Genomic DNA, 23,322 nt, shown 5'->3' with positions numbered 1-23,322 from the left:
CAAATGATTTAGACTCTGTCTGTATCTTTACAAGTTCAGTAATAATACTCCACTGTGCAGGAGTGTAGGCATGGGGATATGTTCTTTGTGTCCTTCCTGTAAGGAAATAACTGCTCAGGGGCACAGGAATGTAGAAAACAAAGCCAAACAGATTTTGCATATTTTTCAAATGGGCTGCAGCAGAATTATCTGCTATTTTTGCAGTTGTAGTTCCTTTCTGAACAATTATTTCCTTTTCCTCTTTTTTGGAATGTGAACCTCACCTTTGTTTTCTAGTTCTGACTCAGCTAATACAGGACTATGCCGGGTAAGTAAAACAATGAGGAAATAAGGAATAGATCACTGCAGGATTAGTTTTACGTTTTAAATACAGACTGATTTTAGAATTACTATTATTGTTGGGTCAGAGGTACTTGGAAATACAAACAAGAGCCTTAAGTGAAGAAACTGTAAAGATGTTAGGACTTAAGTGTTGCTGCTTAGTTTGAGCCTCCAATACAAACTATAAACTTCTAACATGGGTTGTAAGGAAGAGTATTATTTTCCTGGTCAATAATTAGTTGATCAAAAGGAGTACCTGGTAATCCCAAATTTATTATTTATTATAATGGCAATATCCTTAATTTTCTGAATGGCACAGAAAAGTTAGAGCTCAGTCCATCAAAGTATGTAAGCAGATTGGCTTAATGCTTTAGACTGATGACATGCTTCAAACCTCTCCTGGACTGGCAGTAGATGTTTTACTCAAAGCACAGAAACTGCTATTAAGAGTTGTAACTCTGGGATTCAGCAAAGGGGCTGGGAAGTAGTGGTGGAAGAAGTATGACTGCTCCTAGGTGAAATGGCTGGCGTAATCTGGCTGTTTTTCTTGGCTGTTGCTTTTGCAGTGTTCAAGTACCTCTACTGATGATCATTTCCATGGCACGTAACTGCGGTCATATGGAAGTATTTCATCAGTTGAAAAGGTGTATTAATGTAATGCCTTAGACCCTCATTGAAAATTCATCATTCGTGTCCTCCTGCTGAGAAGAAAATAAAGAGGTGGTATAGGTAAGAGGTATTTTCAGTTTCTTTTCTTGGCTTCAAGGTATGACCAAAGGTTTCTGTCTGGTGATAAATATTGGCTGATATTCACAGATGCTTTTCTTGCACTGCTGACTGTCTTGAATACAGTCATCAACTCAGGAGTTGTGGGGATTTCAGTCTGATGTCACAGCATGTACTGGCTAGGGTTTTTTTTTGGTAAAAAGTTATCCATGACCCCTTAAAATTATATTTTTCCTGAAAAATAATTTACCCATAATGCTGTTTCTTTCCTAAAGCCATTCAGGTTCTACAGTTCAGTTGTCAGAGGTTTTCCTTTGTTTCAGATTTCAACCTTCAGTTTGGAAGAGAAAAGAAATAAGGATATGAGACCTGAAGACCTGCAAGTGGAAAGCAGGCAGGGGAATGTGATGGAGCGATGTTGACAGCAAGGCCTGTCCCTGCTGCCCCAGCTTTTTAAGAGCCTTCTGGCAACTGAGATTTTGGTTTCATGTCCTTTTGCCACTGGACCTAGCCTTGCCTCCACATGATATCCCGGGAGTCGTGTTCCCAGCTGTTGCACCCTTCTTTTCTTGATTAACCTCTGGGCAGCAGACAGTGAAAATGGCACAGAATGTATTTGCTAAATGAATGTGAAAAAAATCTGTCAGGCTGATGGCTTTCTTGGCACAGTACCCCTCAGTAGCAGTACATCAGCAGAGAGGATGGCTAGGCTTTAAAATGGCTGAGTTCTCTAGTCTGTTCTCTCTGCCAGTGCTGTGCTGGTGGGATTGAGCTGAGAGTCTGTGTAGGAGTCAGGACATTTCAGACTCCTACTCTCTCACATGTCTTGACACACTTTTATTGTACCCTGACAGCTGCTTTCATGATATGTTATCTGTCACAATGTCTTGTACTTTTTATACTTTTTTACTATATTGCTTTTATACTACAGGATCTGACCACAAATGTTCTCTCTTTGGTTTTGCCACTCTTAGCTGCAGTGCAAAGTGGTTGGGTCTAGGGAAAGGTCATTTTTGGGACTCGGATCCTGTAACACCATTCTGCCTCATAGGCTTCATAAGGTGATGGAGAAACTGTGCTAATAGGCACTTGGTACCCTACTGCACTGCCAAGGTTTCCCTGGCACTGCTCTGCCCAGTTTCAGGTGTGGTGCTTAAAGGAAGGCATTGACATGTTAAGGAGGGCACAGGCAGAGGAGATCCAGGCCAGGAGTGAGCATTGGTGATGATCACCTCTCTGGCAGACATGATCAGTTAAATGAAGTGCAGGAGCTCAGAGGACATGGTCTTTCTGTATGTATTGATGGCTGCAAAAAACAATCACACATTTTCTGGCTGCAGGACAAGGTGTAATGGGATGAAACCTGTGGCAAGGACCATTCAGACTAGGTGGTAAGAAAAAATTTTCTGCTGGCAAAATGAGGGAGTGTTAGATTGGTGAGGTTGGCCAGATGTAGTGGGTTGACCTTGACTGGATGCCAGATGCCCACTAAGCTGCTCTGTCACTCCCCTCCTCAACTGGACAAGGGAGAGAAAACAAAACAAAAAGCTCATGGGTCAGGATAAGGACAGGGAGATCACTCAGCAGTTACCATCAGGGCAAAACAGACAACTTTGGGAAATCAGTTTAATTTATTACAATCCAAATTAGAGTAGAATAATGAGAAATAAACCCAAAACTTAAAAACACCTTTCCCCCAACCCTCTCTTCTTCCTGGACCTAACTTTACTCCAGCCCAGATATCTCCCCCTCCTCCCCTTGAGCAGCGCAGGCGGATGGGGAATGGGGGCTGTGGTCAGTCCATCACACATTGTCTCTGCTGCTCCTTCCTCCTCAGGTGGAAGACTCCTTACACTCTTCCCCTGCTCTAGCATGGAGTCCCCCCCTTCAGCAGACAGGCCTCCGTGAACCTCTCCAACACGGGTCCTTCCCACAGGCTGCAGTTCTTTACCCACTGCTCTAGTGTGGGTCCTTTCCACAGTGTGCAGCATGGGTCCTTTCCACAGTGTGCAGCATGGGTCCCTTCCACGGTCCTTCAGGAACAGGCAGCTCCAGCGTGGGTCCCCCACGGGGTCACAGGTCCTGCCTGCAAACCTGCTCCAGCCTGGGCTCCTCTCTCCATAGGGCCACAGGTCCTGCCAGGAACAGACTGCTCCAGCACAGGCTGCCCATGGGTCACAATCTCCTTCAGGCATCCCCCTGCCCCACCGTGGGCCTCCATGGGCTGAAGGGCACAGCCTGCCCCACCGTGGGCTTCACCACGGGCTGGGGGGAATCTCTGCTGCGGCCCCTGGAGCCCCCCCTGCCCCTGCTGCGGCGCTGGTCTGGGGGGCTGCAGGGCTGTTCCACTCACATGGTCTCAGTCCTCTCTCCCACCTGCAGTTTTGTTGCAGATTCTTTTCACCTTCTTAAATACATTATCCCAGAGGCGCTCCCACCATCACTGATGGGCTCGGTTTTGGTCAGCGGCAGGTCCATCTTGGAGCTATCTGGCTTTGGGTCCATTGGACATGGGGGAAGCTTCTGGCATCTTCTCACGGAAGCCACCCCTGTATCCCACCACTACCAAAACCTTACCATGCAAACTCAACACACCAGTGTCTCTGTTTTTGGGAACCTATGAGAACAGTTGAACAAGTGCCTGCAGAGACAGACACAGTAATAACCCTGGACCTCAGGAGGTCACCCTGTCCTGCCCACGCTTTTTTTATAAAGTCCAGTAGAAAGTGCCATGAGGGGAAGACTATGACTGTACCTCCTTTTCACAAAGTACTGGCTAGAAGCAGGATGGATAAATGGTAGCCACATTTGGTATTAGTCATGGGCTATGAAGGCATATACTTATATTTGACATCTGCAGCTGAGCGCATAGAAATTCCCAGTTTCCCAGGTACTTTTGAATTTGAAAGAGAGTATCTGACACCAGCCTTCTCTCTGACCCAAATTAGAGCACATGTCAGAGATACTGAAGACTTCTCATCCTGAGCCGCCTTGGAAAGGAAATATATACTGACACAGAGGAACGAACACCTTTGACAGGCAATAGCAAGAGTTACCTAACCCAGCACAAGTCTGGCAATAAAAGTATTGCTCCTGCAGGCACTGGCTGCATGACAAAGCAGGCAGTTGAATGAACATGATCAAATGTTGTTGATAAGTGTTGTAACTAACCAGCAATTACTTTTTCTGATCTCATTTATTCTTTTTTACCGTTGTTGTTTTCATGTTTGTTTCCAGTTTTCATTTCTTCTCAGAAAAACCACTGACATCTTGCTGATGCACAATGGGAAATGTTTTGGTTTTGGGGACTAGGAAGCAGCTTTCACACTCATCTACTGCCACAATTTATAGCCTGTACATACAGAATTTTTTCATTTGTGTTGATGCTTCCATGTTGTCATATTTTCCTAGTTTTTTTTAAAAAAAATGCTAACTTCGGTATATTTGAATTTTGAAGGCTTGCAGTGGACAGAAATACTGCAACACCTTTAGCTTTGCTACACCATTACACATTTGTGAGTACTGTTTTTAGAACAGCGCTTATCAGCTGTTGCCTTTTTTTGAAAAAAATACCTCAACATACTAAGTTCAATTAAATCCAAAAAGGAGGCAGTAGAAAAAAAAGCTGAGGGTTGTGTGTTCCAGAAAAACACCACAGTAGCATGCAACAGATAGAAGGACATGTATAGGGTTATGGTTGCAATGGAATACAATTGCCATTCTGGACTAGATGAATAATTCATCCAATCTAGTATTGTTTTTAATAGCAGCTACTATCACTGTTTCAGGGAAAATTGCCAGAGATTACATAATGGGCAGTTACTGGAATAACCATTTGTCTTGAAAAACAGGGGTTCAAACCTGCTCCCATTTTGTTTGCAAACGAACCCTACGATGTTCTCATTAGCTACATTGTAAAGACTTTCCAAGTCCCAAGTGCTGTTTTCTGCAGTCTTGCGGTCTGTAAGCCCAAACATGGACTAAGATGTAGGAAAAAGTTTATTTTTATCTGTTTTGCAGTACACTTGACTGTCTTGTCCCAGTCATTCACTGCTTTTACACCCATTCTTGTTCCTTTCTCTAATTTAACAGTTCCACTTTATTCCAGTCTATTCTCATGTGTCTTTGCCTTCAGCTGGACTAGGTCTGGTTGTGCCTCCTGCGATCTGTAGCTTAACTGTGCTTTCCCCTCTCTTTATGTCTCCTTTTCAGAGAAATGTTGCTAGATTTGGACAACCACCCTGAATTGCTTCATATCAGACTCTACAGGGTAATATTTTCAGTATTTTACCTTTCTTTGTTTAGTTGAATGTTTTGTTTCCTTGTTTTCATTTCTTTTCATTACTGAACAGAGATGTTTTCATTCACTTATCAATAAACCTGCACTGTTTTGCCTGATAGGTTAATTTAGAACACAGCAATATGAATAAAGCTTTTTTTTTTTTTTTTTCCTGTGCTATTTTTGTCTGAAATAAATTTCTTCTGGCATTTTGGTATCTGCTTTCCTATATTTATTACATTCATAGTTTTTTTCTCAAAATAGTCTCTAATCCTAAATAAAAATTGTAATGGACAATTTTATACTGTCCCTGGCCATGTCCTGCTGTTCCGTTCTGTCATTCCCAGTGATTGTTCCACTAAGGCTAGCAGGACTGGAGTACTATCTCTTGTCACAAAACATGCCATCACCTCCAGAATACCCCAGACACTATCTGGCCACTGTCAAGAGCATCTCCATTGCTCCTGCTGCATGACTTTCCATTCCCTTGTGTTTTCCCTAGCAGTGGAGCACATCTGCACTCTGTGGCCCCACATAATGTCTGGTGCTTAGGACTCTCACTGCCTGTCAGTTGCCACAGTAGATGTGCCACAGGAGCATTTTCTGATGAACTTTGAGGTTAGAAAAGAACAATGAAGTTCCAGAGGGCTGTGGGTGAAATGGTAGGGATTTCCCCAGTGCCAGAAGTCCCTTGTGTTACCTAGCCTCTGACATCTCACCCTTTTTTTGGAGCTGACAAGGGCTGGATGCTCCTCAGCAAGGTGCCGTTGCTCCCAGGTTTGCTGTAGCTACCATTTACCCTTTCCATGAAGACAGTGTACACTCCACTGTTTGGATTAATGCTGGAGGAGGGATCATGAGAGTTGGTGAGGCTTTCTCTTTGAAAATAATCTGTCTCTTGCTCTTCATGTAAGTCTTTAGTAATTAATTTTCTAATCTTGCTAAATTCCAGCCTCTGGTGGGTGACCGAGAAATGCTTGCCAACATGCTGTTTACTGCTGAGGCCATGCAGTCTTGACTCCTGCAACAGTAATGACTGTGGGGACAGGATGCAATTGCAGTCCAGGTCTCTCTCTTCACTGGCACAGGGATTGGTGGTTACCTGCAGATGCTTATCAAAATATCTATTACCAAAAGAAAACTGGCTCTTAGTCTACATGTGTTTCTAGCTAATGAGGAACTACCTGCTTGTATCTTTTCCCTCAGTAATGCAAATTTGATTTATTTTTCCCAATTAATGCACAGCTTTTTTGATTAAAGTGGCTTTTCCCCCTGCCAAGTACTTAAAATACTAATTAGTGAGGCCTCTTAGGACTTAGTTCTTTTCTACCGGCTGCCATTATTCCACAAAAATCTGTACTATGGTCAAGAATAGCCTGTGTTCTTTGTTCAAGACTTTTAAGAACACTTTGTTCGTAAAGCAAGATAACTTTTGTCACCCTCATCTCTGGCATTTATTCCTCTTTTTGGACTTCATGATAGCCCCTTCAGCTTATTCAGTCTGATTCAATGCTGGCCCATGATCTATGCGTTTCCTACCTGGTGCACCCCAACACTGATCTATGTCTAGATACATTTCAGGTGTTCTTGTCAAACCTGTACCTCTGTGTGTACTCCTACCCCATGCAGAGATGAGCATGATGATGGTTTTTGCACAACTGCTGTCACCAGTTACTGGTGCATGCTCTTTGTTACAAAAGACACGCTGACTTGGGGGTGGGAAGGAGAAAACATTTTGGATGAGACCTCAAGGGAACTGAGTGCAATATATCATGGTGATGATCTGGGCGTGCAGTGGGAAGTTTAGCTTATTTTCAGGGGGTGTCTGGGATTTCAGGTTATGCAGATTACTGATTTGGAGGGTAACTAGGAGGCACTGGGAGCTTGGGGTGCCTTCCTGGGTTTCATTCCTCAGGGACTGCCAGGATTCACTGGAAAGAAACCTAGTGGTTTGACAGCATGGACAAACAGGAACTTTGGCGAGGAGCAGGACAAATTAGTTGTTTCTCAGAGCACTGGGGTAACAAGACCTTGAACCTACAGCCGTAATCCAATGCCTACCATGGTATACCACGGGTAAATGAATAAATGAATTAGCACTCCCCCACAAATCCAAATCAATATTCTCCTTTTAAAGCAGTAAATTATCTTCCATACAGGCTGCTGGCAATTGTCTACAGAGTATGAGAGTGGGATACATTGTACCGTAATTATTTTGTCAGCAAAGGAAACCTGAAAATATTGATCTATGGGTTAAAAAGAACACTACTTTGATTTTCAGTGCAGTCAATCATCTACTCCTATCATTAAGCTAATTTAATGTGTACTATCCAGGCAACCTTTTCAGCTTCTTTCCTTGGTAAACAATTGATAGTCCAGAATGAAGTGGTATGTTTGTACTGACAGTTTCGTAGAAACATAAGGCATTTCTGCCAAGGTGATCTATTTTTACTTACTTTTTGGGGACAAAAAAAAAAAGAAGTTAATTTTTAAAGACATGGAATTATTAAAGACATGGAATATTATAGTACTTGGTAAGGCTGAAGAGTACCATCTTTTAATTTCAACTTTATTCAATAAGAACACACTTGCTGCTGCACATTAAAAGGAAAAAAGAGATCAGCATCATGGATTAACTGCAGAGAACATTTTGCTACAGCACTATACCACCTCTGAAAGTGTCACCTCTGCAACAGGAGAAAAAAAAAGATAATTTTCTCAGTTTAGACTATTTAGCCAGTTCATGAAAAATTCTGCTTGCTCTTTTATTACAAAATGCAATGCCTAAGAACAACAACTTTAATTCTTTAACTACAAGTATTATTTCTGTTGTTAATCAATGAGTTTCAATACAAAAGATATTTTGATAATGTTTCTTTTTCCCTTACATATCTGGTACACTTCAGGTGGCTTTGCTTAGCTAACATTTACTTAAAATATAGGTCTTTGCATTTTTAATTAACTTACAGCTTCTATCTACATATACTTTCAAAGAAACCACAAGTTAAACAGTTCCTTTGTATACTTTTATTAACACAAAGATATCCCTGAATTAAGCAAAGAAAGTTATTTTGTAAAATTGGCTGACAACCAAAATGCAAGATACGCGCTAATAAAGCAGCAACTTCTCTAGATGTAAACCAAGTAACGTAGATAAGCCCAAAGCCAAATGCAAAGCAGCAAAGGTGAAAAACAAGCACTTAAAGAAAATTCAGTGCAATGCAGAAATAAGTGAGAATGAAGACTAAGTGTGATGAAACAAATTCACAACATAGTAACAGAGAATGACATAGAAACAGATTACCCGGACTAAAGTTAGCTTGACAGCAGTTAATATTAGCAAATTTTGACCTTCTGACAGCAGAAGCCCTTTGCCAAATTCCTAGAGGTAGAAATCCCCACAGTCTGTGGACAATAGTATTTTGCATGCATCTTTTCAAAACCTGCACTTGTAGAATGGAAAAGTATCACCACAGATTCAAGACAAAGAAAGAAAAAGGGCCTGGTTTTGAGCTATGCTGCTGCTGGCTCACTGTTTCCAGAAGGCTCCTTACTAAGCCCCTGGTATTTAACAAGCTGACAGCTGTGGTGTTCCCCTTGTCCTTGCCCAGCTACTGCAGCTGGTGAAGTCAGGGAAAAGCAGGGAAGCGGCCCCAGGGGTGCCAGGGAGGCAGGTGGTGTGGGGACCCACAGCTGAGCCAAAGTGGGCTGGCAGCTGAGCAACACAAGATCAAGGGAGACAGTCTTTCCCTGGCACTCATGGGGAAGGCATGAAGTTTGTCCATTGAAACTTGGTGAGTGGAAAATCATAGTTAATCAACTTGGTACTTTCTGTTCAGCTGCCCTACATGTGTGCATATTTATATATAGATGATGATGAGCTTTTTTTTTTGGATTTAGTATGCTTTTTAATATTTGACAGCTATGGCAACTCAGATGTGTAAACAGTCCATTACTAAATCAGATATCTACAGTAACCTTTAACAGTAAAATACCAACCACCAATGACAGTCGCAATCCTGCAGCATTTCTTTTTTTCTGCTCATTAAAGGCAATGGCACGTATACTTACTAACTGTGGGAAATCTATTATTTTCTTTCGCTGATTAGGTAACTAATAATTAGTTATCTAATAAGTTTGATCACAACAGTGACATAATATTTAGCCTTTTGAGTAGGAGAAACTAGAAAAGTACTGGCTGGTCAGCCTAGCTCTGATCCTTGGAAAGATCTGACAGAAGAGTTAATTCAATTTGTTAAAACCTCGGGTGTAAATTATGTGACAGATAAATTCAATTAGCCAATTTTAAAAGTCAACAATCCAAAAAAAGCCATCATGAATAATTTAAAGATCTGATAGTCAAGTTGATACGATTTTCTTCTTTGTCAAAGCAGTTGGCTTAAGGAAGAAGGTGAAGCAAGACTTACCTTCATACCAAGGCCAAGAGTATTCTGCAAGGCAGTGTTAACAGTAATGTAATGAAATTTTATCTAAACATAATGAGTTAGAAAACATTGTCTGTGTTATTGTCATGGTTTGCTATCAAACTGAAAAAGCTTGAGGTGCTTTTGGTGATCTCCCGCAGGCCTTGTTTAACTGGATATTGCTATTAGTGATTTCAGTTGCTGATCGGAGGACACTCGTAAGGCAGACAAGAACACAAATCGACAACATGACGCCAGCCTTAAAAAGGCAAACACTTTTCTGTGGTGTTTCACTGGGGGGGGTATAAGGAAGGAGGGGAAATAACAGTGCTGATATGTTTGGCACTACTCAAGTTCAGCTGTAGGGCATGCTCCTTTTTGAAGAAAAACACTGCAGAGAGTCATGAGGAGAGCAGCAGGAAGATTGTTTGGGCAATACTGCCCGAGGCACAGAAGGTGTGCAGGGAATGGTTCCCTAAGTCCTCTGTGGGAAAGGACTGGAAGAAACTAACACAATCTCCAAGGAAGGACTTACATTTTATAACTGGAGCTGCTTTCTAACTATGGGTGTTGTTGACTTTATATGAATAGGCAGGTTAGGCAAAATGCTCTCTGAAGCAGTCTGATTGTGTGAATTTTGCATAGAAAACCAGGTAGTTCTTCAGGCAAACTGTTTTTCTCTGCTCATTTCTTTCACTCTTTATTAAATTCCCTTTAGTAGAATAGTTACTTCTATAAGCCTACCACTTTGGTTTTAGTTCTTTTACTTTGCCTTCCATGCATCACTTACCCTATATAATGAATAAGCAGAATGGTACTTCATAAATACTTTGAATTTAAGCTATTTTATCTGGAAAGAACTGTGATGTCAAAAGCATTTACAAGAAATGCAGTGCATCATTTGGCAATGTGATTTCAAGGGAGTTAATACAGGTACTGCATTGTCTCTAAAATAACTTGAGATTCTTCTTTAGGTATCTTGTTCATCAGATTGCTTACTTGGGTGTGCTGGTTTCGGCTGTGATAGAGTTAATTTTCTTCCTAGCAGCTGGTACAGTGTTGTGTTTTGGATTTAGGATAATAATGTTGATAAAACACTGATGTTTTGTTTGTTGCTGAGCAGTGCTCATACTAAGTCAAGGACTTTCAGCTTCGTTTACTGCCCTGCTGGTGAGGAGGTTGGGGGAGCACAAGAAGCTGGAGTCAAACTGGCCAAATGACATCATGCTGAACAATCAAACTGGGCTGAATGGGTTGGGGAGTGTCAGCCCACTGCTCAGGGGCTGGCTGGGCATCAGTCAGCAGGTGCTGAGCAATTGCATTGTGCATCACTTGTTTTGTATGTTCTTTTATAGTTATTATTATTTTCCCTTTGCTTTGTGTCCTATCAAACTGTCTTTATTTCAACCCATGAGTTTTACCTTTTTTTCCCAATCCTCTCCTCCATCCCACTGTGGGGGGCAGTGAACGAATGGCTGTGTGCTGTTTAGCTGCCTGATGGGTTAAGCTACAACAGTGGGATATCCTCTGACTAATGTTTTTATATCATACTCCCTTCAGTCCTGTCATAACTGGAGATTCTGGACTACCAAGCTGCTTTTTGTCAGTATTTGTACCTGGAGAATTACATATTCCAAATATCTACTCCAAAGTATATTTACATTGTAAAATATAACTCTTGAAGCAGCATCATAAGATATAAACCACATTTTTTATTCCTTATTTGCACTTGCAGCTTCTGTGTTCACCTGTGATGTCCATCTCCCCTCACAGTTATGTCAACCTATTAATTCTTTAACAGCATCAGGCCATCATCCCACTTGATAATAAAGATGTGTGCAGAGACATGAAATTGAGCATGTTCTGAATGACCAGTACTCTTTCAGACAGTGATTGGATGCAATTAAGAAACAGGCAAAGCTACATAAAGAGTTAGATGAGGCTGATCTTATAAAACCAGTGATTGATTCTCATACTGGAAAAACTACCCTCAGAGATGGCACACAATTTGTTGTTCTAAAAATATACAGAAAATTGACTGGAGTCAAGGAGAAATTAATCTATGAATTAAGATGGCACACAATTTGTTGTTCTAAAAATATACAGAAAATTGACCGGAGTCAAGGAGAAATTAATCTATGAATTACTGTGGGAAATAAAACTTATGGTCATTAAAAGTAAAAAAAAAAGCCTGTGTGGCTTATTGAAATACAGAGCTTTAAAGCAGTATTTTGTTAACAGGTTTTTCCACTGGGAGGTTGACTTTTGTCTTATCTGAAAAGTAATGGCAGTCAGCTTCGCACAACACTGACAGGGTCTGACTTCACACTAAGTACTTCAAAGTGAACAGGGACATTACAAAAGTCAGTGAAATCCAGAACAATCTGTATTGTTTACTTGGTAAGGAAGTCAAGAACCAACTGATTTTATTTTTTTTTGATTTATTTTCCTTGTCCATCCTGCCGACTTTGTAGCTATAGCTGATTAAGAGAAGACTGTGTTTCTGCTTGATCAGTTGAACATGGGATAAATGGCAGGCTGGTCTCTGGACCTCAAGCCAACATTTTCCCCTAGCTTTAAGTAACTGAATAACTACATACAGCCATACTCTGCATAGCTTACACTACCTGCCCACTGAGGATTTCCATTGATTAAGCACCCCCACTAAAATCAGTGAGGACACTTAACATGAGAAGGGTGATAAAGAATGATAAAACCTGTCCCTTACTAAATAGTACTGATATTCAGGGTCACAATGCCTTTCTGATTGACCTTTTTCCAATGAAAGTGACAGAAATGCAGGATTACCCAAAAGCAAGTTAATTTTTTTTTCCAAAAGCAAAAGGAAAAGTTTCATAGTTAAATGATCTGTTCTTTTGTAAAACCAAAATAATTAAAAACTCGGTGTTCTTTGTGACATGTAAAATACGATCGTAATCCTCAAATACAGAAGCAGGGAGCATAGCAAAACTATACCTAGCAAAACTAACCTAGCCTGTTTGTTGGAGCTGGATTAAAAGGCAAGTAGACATCATCTCTTGAGGGCATGAAGACAACTAGCTGTGCATTATTTTTGTATCCAGGTGTCCCTTTCACTGTGCAAAAGAAAGAAAGGGAATCAAAAAGAAAATGGCACTCCAGGCTGTTAGTCATGCAAATGTTTCTGTAGCCTGTCCCCTCCTCTTCAATAAGCTGATTTCCTGCCAGATACATCCCCTTAAGCCCAGATACCTCCCCTGTAAGCCTAGAAGTTCCTCTCTTCTTTTTCCCAATTTCTCTCAGCAGTACAGGCTGGTTGACTCTGAAAGCGGATGTTTTATGTCTTGGAGGACTTTATCAAGATTTCTTTTTAAACTTTCCGCCTCATGTACAAATGATCATTTTCTTCTTCACCTGCTGCTTTTTCCACCTTAAGGGTGTGAAACTTGAAGTGGCAGGGTAGTGCCTCAGCTGGAAATGGAAAGTGAGTGAAATAAACCCACAGTCTTGCCCCTCTTGCACTCCCTCCCACAAGGAACTGTTGCAGTGACATAGGCACAGGCAAGCAAGAAGACTGAGTGGCTGAGGAGGTCACAGCCTATGGTCGGTCATCACATCCTAGGAGCAAGATCCCTTTGGGGACAGTCTCACTGATCCCAGCAGCTGAAAGACGAGGTGTCAGAACAGGACCTCTCTGAGCTGACAGAGAGACACAACAGGTAAGCTCAGAAATTCTTTTGTGCTTAGGGAAAGAGAATTTGCCAGTTAGGTGCTTTTAGCAGCTGTGATGTTTTTTAGGCAAAAACTTCAAACAAGAGAGAACCAGATTATGTAATTTGATTCAGATCTCTCTCTACAATTTTTTAGTATCAAGAAATCCATTTTTCTTTAAGTTTCTACAGCTCCTCAGCTAGCTGATGTTCACTTAATTTGAGCATGCTTTACTTGAGAATACCAGTCTTTCCTTTTCCAAATCTGTGTTTCTGCTCCACAACGAGGTGAGCAGGGCTAATTAGGTTGCAGGGTGCTATTCCATACAAGTAAAAAAACTGGTCTGGAGCTTTACTGGATCAACAGCACCTCTCAAACCTTAGAAATGTATTGCTTAATTTCCAAATAATTAACAGGGTTTATATCATAGCTCTACTTCGGGATAATGTCACATCTGAATTCACAGTATAATCTCACGAAACACAAGTGGCAAATGGAACACATTGCCCTTTATTTTGTATTCCTCCATGTAACTTATGTTTTACTCAAATAAGCAAAGATGGCAACTTTGATTTTTTCCACCCTCACAATTTTGCTTGTGAAGAGCAAGAATGAAACATCACCTGTTAGGAACTGTTATGAGTAAAATCAAAAGAGCAGCATGCATCTGCTAGAGGTGTTTGGGCAATGAATATTGTTTGTTTTAAATCCAAAACTAGGTAACATTGTTATCACTGGATTACTTATGGAGTCTTTCCTTCCACTTTTACTGTAAAAACTTTATCGCCATTGATCTTAGATCTTGTCCAACTCATTAGCATATAGTGCAACATTATTATCTTTGCTAATTTTTGGCTATGAACACTGTCTTGTAGACTCAGCACAAGCTTATCATGACCAAAGTTATTTTGATTCTGTTGCCACTTTTCTATGGCCCATTCTAATTCACAGCTCTTAGATATCAGTATAAAATCAAAGACTTTCTATAGCCTGAGGATTCAAACAAAATCAAAGCTTTAAGATTAAGTTTGTGTTTGTTAGTCTGCTGAGAATGCATTTTACAATATTTAATTTGTAAGAGTGATTACATGTCCTGATTACATGTCCCAGTATACAACCACAGAAATACGTCAACATCTTAATCTTTGTTGGCATAGTACAGTGTGGTACAAAGCACAGCATGCCTCTATGATGCTAACCTGATCAAGAATTTTTTTGGTAATAACCTTGCATGGCAAGTGATTGTTATAGAAATACCTTTGTAAAAAGTTTACTGGTCATTTTTTTTTGGGGGGGGGAAGAAAACGTGCAAAACTTCTCAAGTGTTATATTGTAATACATATTATTACTTTTGTAAGCAGCCTTGAAAATGCTGAAGTTGCATGAGGTAGAAGTACTGAAGCAGTTGATTACTTTGGCTTTGTCTCATAAATGTGCAACTTTAGTCCATGAATATATTTTTTTTACATTACTGTCTGCTTTGGGTGAATTGCTGTCACTTGTATGCCTTGACAAAATGTTCAAGCATTTATGCCCTAATACTAAGCCACAACACACGTGCTAAAACAAAGAGATTCTGAAATTACAGGACATTTGGAATAAATGCCTGACAACTTGCTTAGGAGAATAACTGGCTTTACTTCTTCTCCCAGGGAAATATAAAAAATGCTAAGACAATTGATGTGGTCATTGACAATTGGCAGTTTTGTGCCCTAGTAGATTCATGCTTGCTCTGTCCTAGTTCTTGTTCTCATCAGATCAAAAAGCCTTTTGACAAGAATGACTTTCCATGCCACTGTGATTATTACCAGTCCTTCTAGCAAGCTCTGTGTGTATCCATATATAAAAGATGGTGATTTGGGTATTTTATGGATTTTTTTGTCAGTGTATTGAACTGGGACAGAGCCAATTAGCATGGCACTAGAGCAGATGAAAAAAAAATATTGGTTTTTTTTCTGAATAGAAATGGGATATTTTCCAATATAAATAAGAATTTTTCCAAAATCCAGTATAAATATGAAGGTTACTTTCACAAAAGTACTTACTGTAGATGTTAGTGAAATTCCATTATAGTAAATTTAAATATACTTTAAATATACAAATATACCTTGACTGTGGTTTATTTTCCACCTCTTCTGATCCAGATAGAAACTTTTTCATCTGTATTTCATAAAGGTTAAAAACGTCTCTATCTTAAGTCAGAGGTGATTAAGAGGTGGTGGTTTAGAAGGCACGTGAAAATTTGAATAGAAAAAAAAATATTTACGGAGTTTTGCTTTTCCTTTACTGTCTTGTGTAAGGTTTTCCTTCTACAACAGCTAGTTCTTTAAAGCAAACTGCAGATCATAAATCTGAGTGTAAAAATAACATAATGTTATTCTGACATGACTTCTTGACACTCTGCAGACGCTATTTGCACAAAATGTTTCTGATGTGGCTAGTGCCAAAAGCACTTACTGAAATCAACTGTAAGGCCTTTCAAGCCCCAGCCATACTGTGCCAATGCAATGTTTCCTTTGCAGTTTGTTGGGATGCCCAGAGTCATGGATTAGTCACAGCCTCAAGGCTTTTGTTGGCTCCTCTCTGTACCTTGCTGAGGTTTCCTGTGTATGTCTACATGAACTGGGTTGTCCTCCTGCAGTTGTATCAGGGGAAGGTGAGACAGCTGGTTAACAATAACATACACTGGATTGGGAAGCCAGAGAACTAGTTTTTGTTCTTGGCTTTGCATTGTCTTTGTGGTGGGTTAGCCTTGGTATGCGACCATACTCCCACCCAGCTGCTCTCTCTACCCCACTGCAGTGGGGCGGGGGGAGAAAATAGGATGGGGAAGGTCATAGGTCAAGGTGAAGACAGGGAGATCACTTACCAATTACTGGCTTGGGCCAAACAGATTCAACTTGCAGAAAATTAATTTAATTTATTGCTAAGTAAAAGTAGAATAGGGTGGTGAGAAACAAAGATAAAAATGAAAACATTTTCCCTCAACCAGTTTTCCAGGCTGAACTTCACTCTTCTACCTCTCTTCCCTGCCAGCCAGTGCAGCGGGGCACGGAATGGGCGTTGTGGTGTCTGTAACAGTTCCTCTTTGCCTCTCCTTTGTCCTCACATCATTGCCCTGCTCCAGCATGGGTCCTTCCCATGGGATACAGTCCTTCATGAACTGCTACACCATGGGCTGCAGTGTGGACATCTGCTCTACCATGGGGCATCTCCTCCTACCCCTCCTTCTCAGACTTAGTGTTCATGATGCTGTTTTACACTTTCCACCACACCCCCAACCCGAGTGTTTTTGTGCTTTCTTAGATATTCCCACTGCCAACGTCCACCACAGTCATGTACCTGCTTTTGCTTTGCTGCATTATTCCTCACCCATTTATGCTTCCATTCTTTGTAAAATGTTTGTAAAGCAGCTGACAGAGCACCTTGTGCTAGTGTTGTTTTATTCTATGACTGTTGTAAATTAAGTTGAAAGGTGTTATTTTATTTCATTTCATTTTATTGAGAGCCACAGGTACTCTCTGAAATGGAAATCTTCTAATTTTGGAAAGAAGCTGTGGGAAGTTATAAACTCTCCTTTAGTCAGAAATAATTCAGGACTGATCATTTATAAAAACAACACTGAACATGTTGTGCAATGTAATTTGTCATACAAGTACTTGCAGCTGCAGGCTTGCCTTCACCAGGGCAAATGATAATGGTATTTAAGTTCCTTTTTTCAAAGTTTTAATAACTACCTAAAATGCTACTCATCAGAAAATGACATCCAAGTGGGGTTCGGATCCAGTGCCCTGCTCTGCTGCACTCTGGCTGAGCAGTCTACGACAAATTGCTTAAGGTCATGGCAAATGTCTTCAGGTTTTGGCAGTGCAGAAGGGTGTCTGCATGTGGGCATGGTCCTGTTCACTCTCTTGCATCCCTGTGTTCTGTCTGGGAGCAGCGCTGGTCTCTGGGTGCGAAAGGAAGGCAATTGAACAGGGAGCAAATTGAAGCCTGAATGCCTGAAGCTGCAAAGCTAGTTCAGTGTAGAAAAAACCTAACATACGTAATATAGTGGCCAAGCGTACAACACACAGGATCATGCAGGTGTCCTTTGTAGTAGATCCCTAATCAAAATACAACTTGTTTTTAAATTCTACAACTTCTAGGCAGTGTTAGGGTTGTTGAAATCATGTTGCTGTTTTCATTTGAATCAGTGCTAGGGTAGCTTTATATCTTGATAGAGATCCTTAAAACTAAAAACAGCTGAGACAATAGAAGTCTTTAAATACCATGAATTTACTCTGCATTGCTAAAATTCATCCAGAATTTGAAAATTAATACATATTACAGCAACTTGGGTGTTTCTCCCAGCGGGGAGATAAGGACTTTTCCCAGCAGGGTAAAGGTGAGCTGGAAACTAATGGACTTCCTCTTATTGCAATTCTTGGCAGTAATTTAGAGCCTTAAAAATGAGCTAACTGGTACCAAAAATTATGTTGGCTTACTACTGGATGTAAATCACCTTTAAGTGCTATAGCTGATGTAAATTATAATTATGGTAGATTTTTAAGAGTAAACACCTGCCACTTTCTACTTCCCCCCTTCCCCCAATACATTAATGTGGTATTGCACTTTCTCCAGAGACATTATTGCTGCTGTTGGCTCAGACAAATACAATAGTCCAATCTTTGCTCTAACAAGGAAATTTCATTACTGTAAAACCAGACACTCTTAGGGGGAATGCCAATTCTCTGGGTGTGAAACTTCATCTCCTCTTGATCTCAGTGACAAAACTTTCACTGGCCTTAGGGAATCTTAGATACCATCATTGGAAGCTACTGACTTTACTGCAAACTGCTTTTTGGAGGAATTATTGCCTGTGCTTCTTGTTCCTCATGTTTTGTTTATTTCTAGTCACCTAGCTTTCACATTTATCCACTGAATTTTGAACCATTCCATGGACTTCTTTTTTCTGTCTTACTCAGTTACTTAGTCATTTTCCAGGTATCCTTCTAACAAAAAAATATGCTTTGACTGTGAGCATGATATCCTCTAACTTTTTGTTATGCTCAGCAATGGCATGGGTATGCCAAAAGCTTTCCCTTAGGCTCAGGATGCTAATTTATCTAGCATGTTGGCTGAATGGAGTGTTGGACTTGGCAGAAGATTCGAAAGGTACCTATGATACTTTAATGTTGAAGTGTAAGTGAGGTGCAGTGGGGAGGGAAAAGGTCTGTGTAGGGGAAAGTAACAAACTTCACTGAGACATCTGACAGATCTTTTGACTTTAGTTCTTGGCATGTAGGGGGCACCACTGTTGCAGGTAAAAAACCTCAGCTCTGATATAATATTTATATTATTTTATACTACCATCTTTGAAAGAAATCCAAACAAATATATTTATTGTCACATTGATGGGCATTGGATAAAGCAATCATTGGAGCTGCCAAGGGCTTTTCAGAAAGAGATATGCCCACCGATTTTCTGACCTCTCTTGCTACATATAAAGTATTTTCAATCTCAATTTTCAGACATTCATTTGGAGCACTAGGCTACTGGTTTCAGTAAGTCTTCTGCAGCAGCTCCAACTCCTGTGCTGTATACCCAGTATTTCTCACAATACTTCAGCTTATTTCATAAAAGTATCAGTTGCAGAATTGGAGGAAGGACAACAGCTCTGCCTCTGTCCTTAAGCTTGCAAAGTTTTCTTTGAGGGAAGGCCACTGGAGAGCTAGGTCTCTAAGAAGCAATTTCTGAATGGTTAAGTAAAAGCTAAGCCTGAAATTATTTTTTATATCTTAATAATTATTAATCTGAATGTAACTGTGAAGTTTTATCTAGTCACTAGAGCTATGTTCTTCAAACACCTGATGTAAAACATGAAATAAAGTGATTATCTACATACTTTTTGTTATTGTCAGTATTCAGGGGCTTTCTCTGGTGGAGAAAGGATTGCCTCTGTGTCAGCCCTAAACAGTGTGAGCATGGTATAGTAGAATCTAAGGACATCCTGAAAATCCCTTGATATTCTTCTGGTTTTGTACTGACAGATAATAAGATAAAATTTCTATTGAGTTTGTTTTGCACCTTATCGTCCCTGTTTATTTCCAGGTGTAAATGGTGAATACGGTATTGGTCTGTAAGCCAGCTTCAATTAAATAGAAGGTGCCATTAGCAGAAGCTAGTGTTGGCTAAAATCTCTCTTATTTGTTAAAGTCTGAAGGGATGTCTTTGTTTTTGCCCCTTCTCATCCACTTGTCTTTTCCCTTCCTTTTGCAATGGTCAGGTATGTTTGTCAGTAAGAAATTCTCTGTCAAAGTGCTTGAGTCTAAATATGAAATTTTATAAACATTTATAGAAATTAGTTGGCTTCTTGTCACATTCATGTGGTCTTAACATAAATTATTTTTTTTTATTATTTTATTTTAAGAACACTCTCCTTCTTGAAAAAAGAAAGACCTGTCCTTAAGGCAATTAAAGTAAAAGCAACCCATACTTCAGGATGAACTCAAGTCACTTTCACATCTGGAGTTTGCAGAACAAAGATGACAGAATGGTACAGATGATCTTAAATGTATTTTATTCAGGAACCTCTGTTCTGCTATGTCAAACCTTTTTTTCCTGTTGACCATAAGCTTGCAGCCTTTAATTTTTTGTTAGGCTTAGTGGTGGGGCACCTGCACCATGTGTCCTTAACAGCACAGGGAGTTACTCCCTATGGAGCACTGGCCAAGCTAAATGCCTGACATTACTAAAGAAAAACCTGTGATAAAGACTTGGTAGCAAGTAATAAGAGATGTACTAAAAAGGAACCAACTGCAGGGAAACAAAAAGTGTATGGCAAGTTATACTACATCAGGATGCCAGTGAGGTTCCTGACTTCACCAGCTTGCTCTGTAACTTTGGACAGGTCAGTGTTGGCCACCCCCTTGACCCAGGGGAACTGAACTGCCATCTGCAGGGTAGAACGCTACTAATTCTGTAATATGGGTGAAGGAGTATGCTCCTCTCATTTGTCTTTGCATTTAAAACATAAAAATAGTGTAGACTTTCCTTTTTCTGAAGCATTTTTCAGCTCTTTGGATAAAATGGGAAAATGTGAATTACCAAATTACCAAACAGCTTCATCTATCTTTGTAATCCTTCGCTATCAACACACACGTTTGCCCACATGCACAGCAGCATTGCTTTGTTTCTTGCCATATTCACTATAAGTGTTTTTAGCTAAAAGTTAGCATCTTATTATGTTAGCATTGATAACCGTGTAATCATCTGTATATACATGCTACTAAAATACCATGATTTTATCTGAAAATCTTCTGTAAAAACTAGAGAAGTTTTTAACATAAGCATCCACTATTGTGTTAGTAATCCTCAGGGAAGGGAGCAAGCGACATGAGAAACAGTGGTCACCTATTGGTTTGCTTAGGCTGTCTTGTCCTTCCCCTCTTCCAGGCTTCCAAGGAGTGTTTGACGAGGAGGAACTGTGCCCACCCTCACCTACTAAGGCAGTGGTAACACAGGATCTGGGTGGGAACAAATCCTTATCCCTGCTGGTATTCACACTTACTCATAGCACATCTCTTTCTGGGGAGCTTAGATGAAAATAAGAGTGAAAAAGGTTTACTGGGCCACAGGGTCTCATTTACTGTATTCACAGTGAGGTATTTCATATAAACCCTTTAAAAATATGATCAAGCTCCATCTTTGAGCTGGCTAGAAATAGTGACAACAGCAACCTCTGGGATGCTTTCAACTTCTGACACCTTTATGGGTTACAAGTCTTTTTTTGATCTCTAGTTTAAATGTATTCACGGCCAATTTATCCTGCCTTTCCTCTCTCTCCCCCTGTGGTTTGGACAAGACAGTGCTCTGAGTTGTTTTCGTGGTAACGCTAATTTCCTGTGACCTTTCAGTCCCTCGGTGCTATTGCTGATGTGTAGCAGCAAAGACAACTTTTCCTTCTGTAAGGAAGCTCTGTTAATGAGTCCATTTTTAAAATTTTCTGAGTGCTTCCAAGAGGAATAGAATATTGCTTAAGGTCAAAGAAAAGATTCTCAGTAATGTAGTTATGCCACCAGAGGTGCAGTCGTCTCTTGTTATGTTACACTTTGGCTGTCTATGCTCATAAGGAGTGTGACCTGTTAGGAGCTGACAAGCTTAGTGCTACAGTACTGCTGTTTAATGTTTTTTGGAGGTGGGATGGAGTTGTTTCAAAGAAGGGCTAATCTGGTCCTCTGATCTGAGTGCCCATTAGTGATTGGACTGCATTAGGCAGGTCCCTGGACAGCATTTACCCCCCCAGCATCATCCAAAAGGCATATAGCCTTTATGGCCTGAGTCTGCTCTGTGGCATGAACCCACACAGGTGGAGGTGATTGGGAAATTCTCTTCAAAAGCACTATCCCCATCTAGCCTACAATGCTAATGTGTCTATGTCCTTAATTCTTCTCACTGTGGAAGATAACAGGCAAATTGCTAAAATGACCCTCCCCTGATGCAGGCTTGGGGTGATGCCCCCAGAGTACCTGAGACTGCTTGTATTTCAGCGAGCGGAAGCCCCAGGCATATGAGGTTTAAACGTAATCAGTTTGGGGACATGTTAGTATTTCTTTCAGCATAAAATGAAACTGTGAAACTGTGTCTGCTGGTTGCTTCCTCAACCCAGAGTCTGAACTCGATATTTTTAATGGGCCTATTGATAGGTTTGGTTCTCTGTGGATTTTTCTTTTTTCTTCTCCTTTTCTTTTTTTTCCCACCCTCAGGCTGCGCTGTGACCTACAGAGTTTATAATTGGAGTCAAACTGAAATAGCACCACTGGAGACTGCAGCAATGATCTCATTAAAAAGTCAATATTTGTTAATAGAGAAAAACTGATGTTGAAAATGCCTTTAGGTGGAAAATCACAAGTCGGCCTCTCTATAATGATCACTTACATACCTATTAAGGTTGCATTTCCTTTGGAGAATTCATCAGTTTATTCTAGAAATGCTGAATGAAGATGTAATTTATTTTATGATATGTTATTGAGGAGTAGACTAAGATACCATTATTTGCCAGAAAAATGAAGAGCTGAACTTTTTTCCATACTGCAGTTAACATTGTTGCAGTTTGACTGTCCAATATCTGTTTTATGTTGTTTATTGTGCAACCTGTTTTAGTTGAATTTAAAAAAATAATAATAATTGAAAAATTACCATCTGGCAAGTAAGAAGGTTTAATGAAGACTTACAATATTTCAAGTATTTGCAAAAAAGGAGTGACAATTTCTGCTTGGCTTCATGTGGGACTTCAGATTTCAAGGCACCTGGAAGTGTTTAGGTGATGGTCATTAGCTCTTAATAACCATCCTCCTCAGGCAGTTGATTGAAAGGGTTGTTCTTAGCTGCTACTCTGTAGCACCCAAAATGGTTAATGAAATAACTTTAAAACCAAATCAGAGTTTCTTATTAGGTTAATTAAAAGTGAAAAAACTCCTCTATGCTGTTTGTGGTTTCCATGAAAGATGAGCATAAGTCTCCATGGGACTGACTGCGGTTGTCAAACCCAGCAAAGCAGTTCACTTTCAGCATATAAGTAATGCATACATTCATATAGGCTGAACTGCACTGTATTTCTCACGCCCCAAGCTAGACATGTCAGTTGAGGACATTGTGAGACAGAGATCTAATGGATCAGAGGAGAAATATTGCAAGTGGTCAAGGTTACCAGGAAAAAGCAGTGAATTTGGGATTGGAGTAAAAGACCAATAAAATAATACAGTCGCAGAGGAGAAATTATATTTGATACAGCCTTGAAATAGCAGGTCTTTTGAGATAACACAGAAGGACTGCAAGTATCAGGGAGAGGAGATATAGCATTGGAGAGTGAATGAATGTGGAATGAGATGCACAAACCTT

The 23,322-nt window shown here is 40.3% G+C and overlaps 1 long non-coding RNA gene across 1 annotated transcript; it reads left to right on the top strand.

Moving 5' to 3' along the window:
• The first annotated feature begins 258 nt into the window (after positions 1-258).
• Positions 259-3,048, top strand: LOC114013616 (uncharacterized). Its single transcript, XR_003556691.2, has 3 exons — positions 259-307; positions 888-1,050; positions 1,371-3,048. It is a non-coding gene; the product is annotated as an uncharacterized LOC114013616 (long non-coding RNA).
• The last annotated feature ends 20,274 nt before the right edge of the window (positions 3,049-23,322 follow it).

This window comes from Falco peregrinus, chromosome Z (assembly GCF_023634155.1).
Source record: "Falco peregrinus isolate bFalPer1 chromosome Z, bFalPer1.pri, whole genome shotgun sequence".
Lineage (NCBI taxonomy): Eukaryota > Metazoa > Chordata > Aves > Falconiformes > Falconidae > Falco > Falco peregrinus.
This window is presented reverse-complemented; position numbering and strand designations above follow the sequence as displayed.